The sequence below is a fragment of the Gigantopelta aegis genome, chromosome 15 (assembly GCF_016097555.1).
Source record: "Gigantopelta aegis isolate Gae_Host chromosome 15, Gae_host_genome, whole genome shotgun sequence".
Lineage (NCBI taxonomy): Eukaryota > Metazoa > Mollusca > Gastropoda > Neomphalida > Peltospiridae > Gigantopelta > Gigantopelta aegis.
In genome coordinates this window covers 3,421,250-3,437,254 of record NC_054713.1, presented here as the reverse complement: position 1 = coordinate 3,437,254, position 16,005 = coordinate 3,421,250, and positions in this window count along the sequence as shown.

The window sequence follows — 16,005 nt, the reverse complement described above, 5'->3', positions numbered from 1 at the left end:
CTTAATAAATCAATCAATGTGTTCTAGTGATGTCGTTAAACAAAACAAACTTCAAACAATCCATCGATCCATTCATACGTACATACGCACGTACCTATGTACCAACCCACCCACCCACCTGCCTACAACCATCCATTCATCCATCCATCCATACATACATACATACGTCCATGCATACATATTTACATAGTAGATAATCGCAAACACATTCCCGTATCACTGGGTGGAATAGAAAAACTCAATAGTTTCACCAACAGAATCAACCCTTCATTGTAGTCCATTTCAAACGAACGGATTACAAGCAGCGAAAATCCCACTCGTTTGGTCACGCACAGTTTAAAAATGTCCACACGCCTTTATATGGTGTAACCATAGCCTCATGACTGGTATATCAAATAATTTTGTATGTGCCGTCCTTTCTATGGGAATGTGCGTATAACAGACCCTTTGCTGCTAATCGAAAAAAATGTGACAGGTTTCCGCTCAAGACTTCCAATAGCCGATGATTAATTAATTAATGTGTTCTAGAGGTGTCGTTAAACAAACAAAAAACCCCAAAACAAACAACAGAACAATTTGAACGATTCAAGCAAAAATGTAACAAAGTATATGGCCCAAGATGTCCCAAGGACAATATACATATGCAAACACATTTACATAACCAGATACAAATACAGGCACGCATGAACACACACACAAACATACATGCATGCATACAGTGAAACCACGCTATTAAGACCACCCATGGGACTTACTAAATATAGTCTTATTAGCGGGGTGTTCTTATTAGTGGGTTACTTGTGAAGTTGATTCCAAATTATATACAATTATAACATAAGAAATAGATTGCAAATATCATTTATTTGAATTATTTACAGTGAGCACTAAAACAGAATTAAGAACAAATGTCAAAACGAATTTATAAATACTGAGTATTAATTGAATTATATGTGTTTATTGTCTGTTGTTGAATTTGACATTTCTAATAACGATGTTGCGTATTGGATTGAATAATATATCCAATTACGGTTCAAGCAGGTCTCTCCCGGACACAATCTCTGACTTCGCCAGTGACTGTGTCCGGGACAGAAAGGGTGGTGGGGGGGGGGGGGGGGGGGGGGCTAGAGTTGGATATGGGCAGTATTTTGAAAATAGCAATTAATAAAAACGTAAATAGAATTTAAAATAATAATAAAAAGTTAGCAAGCCAAAAATAAAAATGATTGACTGCTCAGCCGAATATTTATATAATGTGGAGCATTTTAGAAGGACAGTCCAAAAATAAATAAGAGAAAGAAGAGAGGATCGGACTATTTAATGATATTAAAAAAAGAAAGTAATTTCGACATTAAATTTTGAATGAAGGTTTAAAAGTTTAAAGTCCGATCTTTATGTTCTCGTGAGTGGCCTCGTTAAGACGTTAGGGTGCATAGCTTGTTATTGGACATTGAAGGTGTGGTGCTGTTCTGAAATAAAGATTTTGAGAAGACGGATCCGTCCGAACGAGAAAGTATCAAACTAGGGTATAGTCCAGTCGTCATGGGTTGGATTTGTGGTGCCGACGGGCCCGGTTCCGGAAAATACGAGATGGAATCAATATACAACAAAGTAAAGTCTAGAAAAGATTAGTCGTGGCCGACCACGATTCCTATTTCTTCTTAGAGTGGAGCGGTCAGTCTTCCAGTGCTGCTAGGACAGGCTCGGACATGTAGAGACTAAACGAGAACAACTGTGGCGTTCTGCAGAATTGTCGTCATACTAGTCACGGAAAAACCAGTCGACATAAGTCAACCGGAAACATCACGTGGAGGCAAGGAATCTCGCTAAAAAGAATCCAATCTGGTGGTGCAGGCTGTCGAAACGAGAAGCGTTCCAGCGTTCAGCCAGTTGCAATGGCTGCATACATCCCAGTAGACAGACAAACACAAAACAAAATGGAAGATTCCTAAGTCAAGCACACGAAAGCACGTGCAGTGTGCGTAAGCGAAACAAACACGCCTTACCGCGCCGGAATGGATGTTGCGTATAAAAGTATATCGAAATAGTGATAGTACGATTACAACATTCATTTTTTTTTGTTTCCAGCGCTTTTACACAAACTCGCTGAAAATTCACAAACTCACTTTGTCAATGTCGCCTCTGTAAATAACACTTCTTTTTTACCTATTGAAATAGTCAGTCACCTTGATGGAGCGATATTCCAATTAGCAATAGGATCCGCCCGTTACGTAGGGACGACAGTGAATGTGTATCTTCAACAGAACAGAACAGAACAGAACAGAACAGAACTTTATTTCACTCAGGCCGCTATTCAGCGGCACATGAGGTACATTAACAATAATTATATGACAGTGACAAGATGGGGTTTACAGGAGAAAATTTACATGTACAATATCAAAACAAAAATTTATAATAATAATAATAATACAAAATGAAATATATTTATAATAGTAATAATCTATCTATCTATCTATCTATCTATCTATCTATCTATCTATCTATATATATATATATATATATATATATATATATATATATATATATATATATATATATATATATATATAGATATACACACATATACATATATATATATATATATATATATATATATATATATATATATATACACACACATATACATATATATATACATATATACACATACACATATACATATATATATACATACACACACATATATATATATATATATATATATATATATATATATATATATATACATATATACATATACACACATACACATACATATACATATATACACATACACATATATATATATATATATATATGCAAACATGGATAGTAGTAGTCGGAATAAAAACAGCATAAGCTTGGGAGACAGTTCTTTTTAAGGTTTACCGAATTTATCCGTAATTTCTTTTATTAATTTGCACAACTTTTTTAGAGGACTTATTTTGTCATTTGTCATTAGTTGTTTAAATTTCAGCATATTGGGTTTGTTATAATAATATGGCTTTAACAAATTTTTTCGGGAATTATTAAAGAAAGAGCATATAAGTAGATAGTGAAATTCGTCTCCGATGTCATTTTTGTTACATAGTGTACATAGTCTGCTTTCTACTGGGGTGTTGTTCCATCGTCCTGTTTCGATTGGTAAGTAATGGTTTGATGTTCTAAATTTTAGTAACGTAGTCCAGGATATTTGTGGTAATTTTATAATATATTTTTCTAATGTTAGGTGTTCTTTAAATGTGGTGTACATTTTACCCCTTGATGATGACGCTATGTCGCTATTCCATTGTTGTAGGTACTGATCGTTTTGTCTTAATTTAACGTGATGAATAAGTAGTGGTATAGATGAAAAGTTTTGTGACATCCAAATACTGGTCATACCTAGTTGTTTAAATATATTTTCCACTTGTTTTATCCACTTATAATTATATCCAGATATGTTAGAGTCGTGTAACATTAGTTTATACAATAAGAAGGATGTTTTTGTTTGTTTTCCAGAAACAATTCGGGCCCAGATACTTATCATCCTTTGTTGGATAATTAATTTAAGGGGTTTTCTTCCAAGCTCACCGTATATCATGAATAGTGGGGTTCCTTTCCTTACTGGTAGGATGTGTTTTAAAAATTTAACATGAATAGCTTCAATAATATCAATATTTTCATACTAAACCATAATATACACGTGTCGAGGCAACTTCAGAGTAATCAACGTTCTGGGCTGGACAATAAAAGCAGTGATGCTCTTTTTAATAAGTTATATAATTTGTAGTCAGTGTGTTTCTTTATATTGTATTTAATTAGCATGTCACTGTAATCGGAATGTGTGCAGGCTGGTGGGTCACTTAACTGACTGGAATATGAAAACAACGTTATCTCGCTCATTAATATTAACTAGGCGACAATGTTTACCAGAAACACTAACTACTAACCAACTAACAATTAACCCACTGTCCTGGACAGACAGCCATGCGGTGTGTGCCCAGCACAGCGTGCTTCAACCTTAATCGGATATAAGCACGAAAATAAGTTGAAATTAAATTTCCGAAAACTAAAAGTACCGGTATCGTTTTTATGTTCCACATATTAAACTAACATGATTACTCTTTCACTATACTACCTGTATGTATTTTGTGACCGTTATGGCAACTTCAACTGAATGGTTTCCCGGATGTTGTTGACAGCATTGGTGGCATTTGGTTGGTTGCAGACACGAGTTCTTCCATCTGTCACGTGGAGAAGAAAGCGACTTTCATCAGACCAATAAGTCTTCCTCCTGGACACCATATCAAGCGTGTTGCTTTGTGTGCTGGTGTCACAACGGGACGTTTGATAGTCCTCTTGGCTTGGTAGCCAGCAGTATTCAGCCGATTACTTAGGGTTCTCGTGGACATGGCCCTGTTGGGAATCGAGTTATCTCTCAAAGTATTCATACTGGAAAAGGGGCAACGTCGAACAAGTCTGAACAACGGCCTGTCTTCTCGAGGAGGGGTGGGTGACGAAGCTCAGTGGTACAGCGCTCGCCTGATGCGCGAACGATCTAGGATCATTCCCCGTCGGTGGACTCATTGGACTAGTTCTCGTTCCAGCCAGTGCTCCACAACTGGTGTAACAAAGGTCGTGGTATGTACTATCCTGTCTTTGGAATGGTGCATAGAAAATATCCCTTGCTGCTAATCGGAAATGAGTAGCCCATGAAGTGGCAACAGCAGGTTTCCTCTCTCAATATTTGTGTGGTCCTTAACCATATGTCTGACGCCACATAACCGTAAATAAAATGTGCGTCGTTAAATAAAACATTTACTTCCTTCTCCAGGATATGTTTTCCGAGGTTGTCCTGGACGGTTCCTTGTCCTTTGTTGGTGTTTCTCGTTCGAGTCGACTAATTACAGTATGATTCCGACCAATTTACGCCTAGTTTCCCTGCATGACAAATCCGCATTACTCATTCCAATAATGTGCCACCTAGTGGTAAAGGAATGTTTTCGGCGAATCATTTAATGCTTTTTGAGCACAATGAAAATTCTTTTCACAAAACCACCGTAAAACTTAATGGGACGAAAAAACCTGGTTTTCTCACGTGTGAGGGTAACTTTCTGCACGTGCTATTTGCGTGGGTTCTTGACTGCCGAGGACAGCGAAATGAAGGTATGGAGCGTGTGAAAGAGAAATATCTTTTTACAGTATTAATATTATCTGGCTACTACCCATAATAATACTTTGGTGACAATATACATTTGGTGGTGCTTAATTAATTTCCAAGTATTTTTGTTTTATTTATATTAATATTTATATTTATCATATAATAGCTATCATATTCAGTGTAATCGTCTTTGTGATTTTATTTGGTGGTATACACACTGAATTTAAATGAACTGAGTATTCATATTATCAAAGAACAGGCTACTGCTTTGATGATGAAGATTTTGTATGCATTTGTATACTGAGCCAAGGACTCTTGAAGACACAACTGTTTACGCCGAGTAGCAACTCATTACCATTTTGGCATTATTGAGTTAATTATGTGGGATCGATTGATTTGTAGTTAATATATATAACATTTCCTTCCTTCTCGAGGATATATATATATATATATATATATATATATATATATATATATATATATATATATATATATATATATATATATATATATACATACTGAAACAAAAAAGAAACTTGATTTTATTATAAAATGCCCTGCAACACACTGCAACTTGTGGTAACTTAATTATGCTGTCCAGCTGTGGACATGACATTTCACATACACAATACTCAGTCATGCGAGATGTTGCACGTGCACGGTCTATTTTGTGAAAAGCATGAAATGCACGTACATAACGTCACGTGACCACCACGCCTTTGCTACAGTGATACGAATGTATGCCAATTAGTACACGGAAAAACACACGAAAAGCTTCGGGAAACAATTATTGGCAAATGCCTAGACTATCCAATACCGACAGAGAACGCGCCATGGGTAGGTTGCAAGCTGGACAGTCCGTACCAGAAGTTGCCCGAGCCTTTGGTTGTAGCCAACAGACAATCCACAACCTAAGGACACGTGTTCAGCAAACCGGGTCAACTGCAGATCGCCCACGATCAGGAGCACCTCGAGTGACGTCACGTTTCGAAGACCAACAAATAAGGTTACGTCATCTACGCAATCGCTTTATGACTTCCGTTTCAACATCAAGGGAATTGTTCAAGGGGAGGGTGACACCACAGACCATCGAAACCGGTTGCGCGCTGCAGGACTTTGTGCCAGACGTCCTTACGTTGGACCCATTTTGACGGCAAATCATCGTCTTCAGCGTTTACCCTGGGCACGGAGACATGTGAGATTCACTCAAAGAGAGTGAAATAGGATTGTATTCAGTGACGAGTCTCGTTTCTCGCTGAGATTTGACGACGGGAGGGTACGAGTATGGCGTAGGCAACGGGAACGATTTGCTCGGTGTTGTGTACGAGAGGTGGATAGATTTGGAGGTGGAAGCGTTATGGTTTGGGGTGCATTTACAGGAAACGGTCGATCTCGACTCCTTGTCATTAATGGCAACCTAACAGGACAGCAATATCGTGACCAAGTGTTGACGCCATTTCTTCGCGCACATGGACCAGGACTAACGTTTCAGCATGACAATGCTAGGCCCCACACAGCAGCCATGACACGAAACTTCTTGTTTACACAACTCCTACGGTCTATGAGAAGACGTTGCAGAGCTGTAGTGGAAGCTCGAGGTGGTCACATACGTTACTGACTGTAATCGACTTACTAATCCGTCACTTGTTATTTTGAAAATTAATACCCCCATGACGTCATGATGCTTACTGCTTAAATAAAGTAATGGACACTCGCACGGTTTTGTTGTTGTGTCGTTTATACTCAAAGGATACTATAATCGAAAACTCTTGTTCTTAAACTTCTATTAATTTATCCCTGTGCTATATGGATTCCAAGTCAAGTTTCTCTTTTTTTCAGTATATATATATATACTCTTCAAAAAAAGTAAGGGAACTTTAATAAGAATTTACAATTACCAAAATTGTAAAGTATATTAGCTGTGGGGAATGGTTATATGATAATAGTGAATTAACTGGGCAAACATTACAACCGGTAGTTCAGTATTACAGTAGGTTTTATGACCACCAAAGATCTTGAAGGACGATTGGGGTCAGAAGTGAAATTTAAAAGTTGATGTTTTTTATCAGTAAATCGTAAATTCAAACAATAAAAATGACTAAAAACAAAACAATAACAACTGTATGATCAACAGAATGAAAAAGATTGACAGAAATAATGTTCCACAGTGATTAATGGACTTTCTTGGAAATTGTCAAAATCGAGAATGGCGTGCATGTGCAAACTATGGAATGTGTTTCGGTGTGTTGATAAACAGATCTGAACGTTCTTTACTAGGATGTCTGTGGTCAAAACGTATGTTTTAATATATCAGGTTTCCCTACGTTTTTTTGAAGAGTATATATATATATATATATATCAATGAAATGTGAAATTGCAACTTTGATAACGAATATTTTACGTAAAAATTAGTATGTGTTTATGATCTGAACGACAAAACTGTATTCCCACATGAACGTCGTATCTCTGCACAAGACGGTCAAAAGGATGTTAGACAAAGACGTGATTGTTTCCGCGATCCACTATCAAGTGCCCGTCTGTTAGGAAGACCGCCACTTCCCTGGGAGATCCGTAACAGGATATTTCTTCCCTCCCGCACCGCCCGTAGGTATTCAAATTATGAAGTGTAGTTTGCCAAATATATAAGCGCATGTGCGATTATCATAGAGTGTAGTATAGTTTGTCGAACAACGATCGCAATCTGTTACGTCTATAACTGTTAACGTTTCATCACCCCTTTGGTACTCAATTTCTGAGGTGTAAACAAATCTAAAAGCTTCATAGCTCACTGAATATGTGTTGATTTCCTGAATGTACGACGAAAGAACAGATAGGAGTTTCTAATACACATTTTTATTTATTTTTTATTTATTTTTTTTAATTTTTTTTTTGGGGGGGGTGTTTTTTTGTTTTTTTGTTTGTTTGTTTGTTGTTGTGTTTTTGTTGTGTGTTTTTTTTGGGGGGGTTGGGTGTTTTTTTGTTTGTTTGTTGTTGTTGTTTGTTGTTGTTTTTTTGTTGTTGATTTTTTTTTTTGGGGGGGGGGGGCGGGGGACAACTGAGTAGTTAATAGTCTAAACTCCTTAAACGGTTAAGAAGAAAATGTTCTTTAAGTTTCTATAGTTTTTTTCGGATTGTTTTCGTGTGTGGGGGGGGGGGGGGGGACTGCTAGCTACGGCCCTGTAAACTTACTCCTTCTTGACACCCAATAGCCAATCTGTATTTTTATGCTGGGGTGTCGTTAAACATTCATTCTTTCATTAATTAATTAATCAATTAATTAATTCATTCATTCATTCATTCATTCATTCATTCATTCATTCACTAGAACTAATAATGCTAGAAGGTGTATAAAAGTTTATAAAGGTTTGAAACCGCATTCACGTTTTTATAAATTTTCACACTGAAATATATATATATATATTTATTTATCATATAATATCTTACATTTTCAGTGCAATCAAAGTATGTGATATTTTTCAGATCACATACTTTGAGAATTTGATAACTTTGCAAATTAGATGTAAATTAGTCGAGGTCTCGGCACTAGGTTTATTGACATTTAAACAAACGTACTTGGGTGACACTCCATGATTGACGTATGCATTCATAGTCATCAAATAAAAACATTTCAATGGCAATTTGACACTGAAAACTGACGATACCGAAAAACACTCTGGTAATAACCTCTCTCTCTCTCTCTCTCTCTCTCTCTCTCTCTCTCTCTCTCTCTCTCTCTCTCTCTCTCTCTCTCTCTCTCTCTCTCTCTATATATATATATATATATATATATATATATATATACCAGAGTGTTTATATATGTATTAGGAATAAAAATAATGTATTATACTCGCCAGAGGCTATATATATATAGAGGTTATTACCAGAGTGTTTTTCGGTATCGTCAATATCATATATTAGGAATAAAAATTGTATTATGCGAGCCTCTTTATCATATAAGCTCAAGCGTAATACAACGTGTTTTTGTAAACTGTACAAGCAACTTTAATTCCAGTCCGCCATTAATAGATATTCAAATGACGTAAGACTATGTGGCGCGGTGTATTTTTGAATGGAAATTACGTCAAACTCGAATGACGTCATTTTGGATGTCCTTACATCAAAATAAAGTTATGCCTAACGTTTTTTGTTTTCTGAACGCTGGACAGCTTTCAGTGTCAAATTGCCATTAAAATGTTTTTATTTGATGACTATGAATGCATACGTCAATCATGGAGTGTGTTTGCTTAAATGTCAATAAACCTAGTGCCGAGACCTCGACTAATTTACATCTAATTTGCAAAGTTATCATATTCTTAAAGTATGTGATCTGAAAAATATCACATACTTTCATTGCACTGAAAATGTAAGATATTATATGACAAATATATATAAATGCATCTCACACCATGCAACAGATGGCGTTGACACCAATGCATCACATTCCGGTATAAACGTTTTCTCTTCTCATTCGATGATCACTGCAAAAGAGCGTTCCTAACGTACCACTGTTTGATCAACATGAAGACAACCGCAATGCTCGTCAGTGTTTTTCTGGTAATGACTACAGTTTGGCAATCTACAGGTAACATCATTTTTCATTTTTCATTTTTCATTTGTTTCTGTTATTTGTTTTGTTCCCGTAAAGATACAGTCTTGGTTATATTTTAAATATCAAGCATACACCATCAACATTAAAGTTACAGTCTGTGGTATATTTTAATTATTACACCAGTGAAAATACACCATTAAAACTACAATATGTGGTATATTGTATTTATGGAATCATTGAGAATACACCATCACAATTAACGTTGCAATATGAGGTATATATTAATTATTAAGCCATTGGGAATACATCGTCAACGTTAAAGCTTACAGTCTCGAGTATATTTAATTATTAAACCATTGACATACATCGTCAACTTTAAAGCGACAGTCTCAAGTATATTTTAATTATTAAACAATTGACATACATCGTCAACTTTAAAACTACAGTCTCAAGTATATTTTAATTATTAAACCGTAAACATTAAAGGTACAGTCTCAAGTATATTTTAATTATTAATCCGTCAGCTTTAAAGGGACATTCCCAAATTTGCTGCATTATAAGATGTTTCCGAAAAATAAAATATTCCTACGATTAATCTTACATATTAAATATGTTTTCTTGTTTGGAATACCAGTGTCTGTATATTCAATCTGTTTCTGTTCGTCGTAATATTTGCAAGAAGCCTGAACTGGATTTTGTCTTCCAAAAAAATTATTTTAGGAAATAATATGAAATTTAACCTAGTACAAGTAGTAGAACGATCAGAAACACGTTTAATATACAGCCACTAATATATTATACAGAAACATATATTTGATATGTAATTACAATCGTTAAAAAGTCTCTGTCAGTCGATAACATCTTAAAAAATGCAGCAAACTCGGGAATGTCCCTTTAATGCTACTGTCTCGGGTATAGTTTAACTATTAAACCAATTTTATTTTGTATGTTGACACATGCTGATAGAAAATAATGAAACGTCTACTTTTTCAGCTGCCAAAGTATGTCAACATGGCTTTGTGAAATACAGAAACAGTTGTTACTGGTTTTCACCTAAATTAACGGTCGGATCATGGGCCGAAGCAAAGGTAATAAACGTACTACTGTCTCATTCTAATTTCATTTATTTCCGTGTATATATCCAGTTAATGTAATGCACGCTGTTCTGTGCACACACCTCAGCTATTTGGATTGTCTGTCCAGGAGAAGGGTAAGTTATGGGGTATTTCAATAAATGGGGGGCGGGGGGTTATGGGGGCGGGGGGGGGGAGGCGAATGCTCATAGTGATTTTTGTCAAGGTCTACATCCCTAGGAATGAAACATTTATGATAGCATTGCAGGACTCACAGCTTTCTGTGTGTATCTATCCGTTTTGTGATCTTACCCCCATTTCCACGACCGTTATATTTTTATAGAATTGCTAAAGGGTGACTATATTAAAAGCATTGTAAAAAAAAATTCAGGGCATTTAAGAATAAAACAATTGGAAGATTGAGAGATAATGGATAGGAGAATTCAGATATATTACCAATATTGAAATCCTGCAAGGGTTAGGGTCTCATATAACACATTACAAAATACAATTCACACAGTTTTATTTTTCAGTAGAAATTTAACATAAAGTTTAGGCTCAGCACCTCAAATATTCTCTTTAAACGTTCTAATTACAACAGAAGCTCATTTGGGCATTCAGTTATTATTTACATCCTATAAATAAAGTTTTGTTGCAGGATTTGCTGTGTAATTTCACATTTTATAACCCTACCCTTTTTCCTCAACAGTTATATTTTTACAGAATTGCTAATGGGTGGCCATATTAAAAGCATTGTAAAATATTTCTCAGGGCATTTAGGAAAACAAACGTTGGGAGATAATGGATTGGAAAATTCAGATATACTACCAATATTGAAATCCTTCAAGGATTAGGGTCTCATATAACACTTTTTCTGTAACGTTACAAAATACAACAATTCAGTTTTATTTTTCAGTAGAAATTTAACATAAAGTTTAGGCTCAGCACCTCAAATATTCTCTTTAAATGTTCTAATTACAATAAAAACTCATTTGGACATCCAGTTATTATTTACATCCTATAAATAAAGTTTTGTGGCAGGATTTACTGTGTAATGACACATTTTATAACCCTACCCCTATTTCCTCAACAGCAATATGTCAATGGAATTGTTAACAGTGACTAAATATAAAATAAAATAAAATAAGAGAAGAGCAAGTTAGTGGAATATGAATTTCAGAAATAGAAGCAATCGTGTCATCCCTAGAGGGTTAGGGTCTCAAGTAACACTTTTATTTTTACATTAGTGCAATTTCCACCATTTCTCAACAGTAATTTCACTTGAAGTTTAGGCTGACGTTCTCAAATGTTCTGTTTCAGGGATTTTATTGCACACAAATCTATATTAGGCTGCTAAATACTACTTAGGTCCTACATGTAAATTGAATTTGACGTTATATGTTGGTGAGATGCCATTAAATTGATCTCTCATTAGACGAAAACTGATTAAAAGTCTACGTTATTGATTTAAACCCCATATTGATCATGTATTTATTGTTATTTTTCTAATATAACCATGACTACAAAGATATTTTTGTTTAAAATTGTATCTTTGTACAAAGTCCATGGAAGATACTAACATATCATAACATGGCCACACACAAATAGGCAACTGTTGAATCCACAACTTAAAAGATCAAAACAACACATTTTTATTATATTTAAGTTTACCTGTTTATTAATTGCATTAATACACTGGTAAGTGATTCAGCTGTACACGTTTTCAAAAATTTAATATTAATGCATTACTACCTTCATAATTATGTTGAACTAATCCGGACATTGAAAATAACATGACAGGGTGTGTCATACGTCCTGCTGAAGACAAATGATAGAGCTTTATGTCTCCTGAAACAAGAGCGCTATCTCGAGTTAGCACTTCAATATTTTTCTACCACCATTTAGCCTAATACAGACGAATCTATCTTGAGACAACATTGATAGACAGGAGGTGGCTCTCACTGTTGGAGCAAATGTTTGAACTTTTATGTTTCTGGTGCATGTGTTGGACGACAGTCACTGGTAATGGATTGTACCAATGATGAAACAAAACCCCAAACATTTAGCTAAAGTTGCTTCAAAACAAATAACCTCATTTGGAGGCTAGCAAGGCAGACAAACACAGATAAATGGAAAATCCAAAGTTGGACCGAATTCGGTATGGGTACCAGATATTTCAATATGAACTATCTCAAAGTTACCTGCCTACTATCAATACATCTTGTTCCGAGCCGACGATTGTATTTCAAATTGTGAACCAGAATCAGCGCATCTAAGAATAAAACTACCTTTACAAACCATTGCCGTGCTGATGAATCAAACAGTTTGCAAAGACATAAGGACGGCTATGTCATTATTATCTTAAGAATGGATTCATTCTTAATGCTATTGGCATCATATGATGGCGATTTCAAGGCTTGTACATAGGTATAGGGCTATATGATTGCTGTAGACGTAGTTAGTTGAGTCCTTGAAGTAAACATGTACAACCATGTACAAGTATATCATGAAGCTCTAAAAGTATTATGAGACTAGATTGGTCAGTTACTATTTGGGAAAACAGCCAACCAAAGAAAACCCCCAGCATGGTTAAAGATTTGTACCAAATGAAATTTGACAGAGTTAAACAATTTCTAGAAAGATTTTTAAAAATGTCTGTCCCACAGAAATGAAAACGTTTTCAGCATTGGCGATGCCTCACAGTTGCATATATGCATTGCTTAGACTTCTACGAGCATCTCACGAGCGAGTTACACTTTAGGGCAATTAAGTTAGTGATTTAAAAGTGATCTGCTTTGACAAGCTGTATTATGGCACATACACACCGACATATTAAGCACAAAACCTATCTTCCAATTGAACACCCTGATATGTTTGAAGCCTTTCAGATTGGCATCATTTTTTTATCAGATGTATGACAACAATATTTGTGGATGCATTCCTAAAAACCACTAAGTTAAAGAAAACAATGATGCCCGGACTCTAGAGGTCACAACAGGATTATGGCTAAATTCTGCTGCTAAAAAGATACAGCAGAATATCAATGTGTTATCATAAAAAGTTTCCAGAGCCAAACGTTTCAAGGGATTACGACTATAGTCCATAGTACTAGTAGTAAGTCTCATTCAATGTTGATTAAGTGCATTTGCTGAGAACACCTGTACTGCAAAGGCAGTTTCAGTGGATACTGCCTTTGACTTGATGAAGAACAATGTTATGCAGCCTAGCTTCAAGGGTGAGCGACTATATATAACAATAAATCTCATGACAAAATCTCAACACGAAAAGCTGAAACATTAGCCATTTGTGACAAAAAATGAACTGAAGACCAATCACTGTTTGCGTGCATCACTGAGCTGGCCCTAGGCATAATTTCCATATATCCTTTAACTTCCATTGGTACATCTATAATGGGTCTCGTTGCAGATGAATTTAACATGAGCAGATAGTCTAACAGAAATGTTTTAATTATTGTTGACGGAATTGACTTGGTCGAAGAAGTAAACAGTGATTATGTTAAGTTTTTAGAGGTGGTAAATCAATGTTGCATAAAGCATTATAAGGTGGAAGCCACACAAAACATGTTAATATTGTGGTTTGTATATATATATTACTCAAAAGAATTTAAGGGTCAACAATTTATAACCAAATAAGTTTCAGAGTGTATTAGATTGATGATGTAAACTACACCAAAACTGTATACAAGAAAGTCACATGACATGCTGTCAAAGTTGAAGGTTGTCAAACATGGATTTTACACATTAGAACATTCGTTTAATAGTGTGTGAATCCACCCCTGGCGCGAATACACTCGACACATCGTTGCCTCATGCTGTTGATCAGACGTCTGAAGAACTCTTGGGGAATGGCCTGCCACTCTGCCATAAGAAGTTGACCCAGATCATGAAGGATGGCCGGAGGGGCATGGTTATCCCGAACTCTCTTGCCTAATTCGTCCCAGGCGTTCTCTATTGGGGCCAAGTCAGGCGAATATGCTGGCCAATCCATCCTGGCGATAACTTGTTGTCTGAGAAAGTCCGTTACCACCCTGGTGCGGTGGGGTCTGGCATTGTCACCCTGCAGAACTGCCCTGCCGCCAATCTGCTGAAGGCCTGAGAGAACCAACGGCCGGATAATCTCATTCAGATAGCGGATTCCATTCAGATTGCCATCCACCACATAGAGGAGGGTCCTGTGGTGGATAGAGATGCCGCCCCACACCATGACGCTGCCACCACCGAACCGGTGACGTTGTCTAACGTTAACGTCAGCGAAGCGCTCCCCAGGACGTCTGTAGACACGAACCCGACCGTCGTTGAACTGGAGACTAAACCTGGACTCATCAGTGAACATCACTCGACCCCACTGAACACGTTGCCACCGCAGATGAAGCGTGCACCAGTGACGTCTGGCCGTTCTGTGACGTGGTAGGAGTGGTGGTCGAACAGCCTGGCGACGGCAGCGTAGATTATTGGCTCTCAGACGATTGCGTATGGTTTGATCAGACACTCGAGTTCCAGTCGCAGTCCGCAGATTGTCACGTAATCGGCGTGCAGTGGTTGTGCGTTGACGTAGAGCCATATTGGTGATGTAGCGGTCCTCTCTATTTGTAGTGCTTCGGGGTCTTCCCGAACGTGGACGATTTCGAACAGAATTCGTTGCTTGGTACCGTTGCCACAGTCGCCAACGACACTGACTGACACCAAGTCTCAGAGCAACATTTCTTTGCGTATTGCCATCCTGAATCCAAGCAATAGCCCTTCCTCGATCTTCGATAGTCAGTTGAAGTCGTACCATTGTCGAATTTGGAGTGTGCACCGTACACGAACGCAAGCTCCAATTATACGGAAATTCAGCATTGGGAACATGGAATATACGTGCAAAGCGTGCAAATGAAGCGCTTTGTGAAAAAGCAAGTTATGGGCACTTAGCAGACCTTTCGCTTTCGCCCTAATTTACGTGGAAATGTAAGCATGTTTTCGCCATTAGAACTAGTCGACAGTGTCAATGACAGTGGATTTTAATTCATTTATGGGTTGCTTAGACCCACTTTCGTCAAAATGGAACAATACCATGCGTGACATTATGGTCTAGCTAATATAATTGACATTCAGAAAATAATGACAAAAATATCGTCTGACCCTTAAATTCTTTTGAGTAGTATATCATGGGACTTTTATTAAGAGCAACATATTTTGTAAAACAACTGAGAACCTTTCGGATTCAGGTTACCAATATCACTA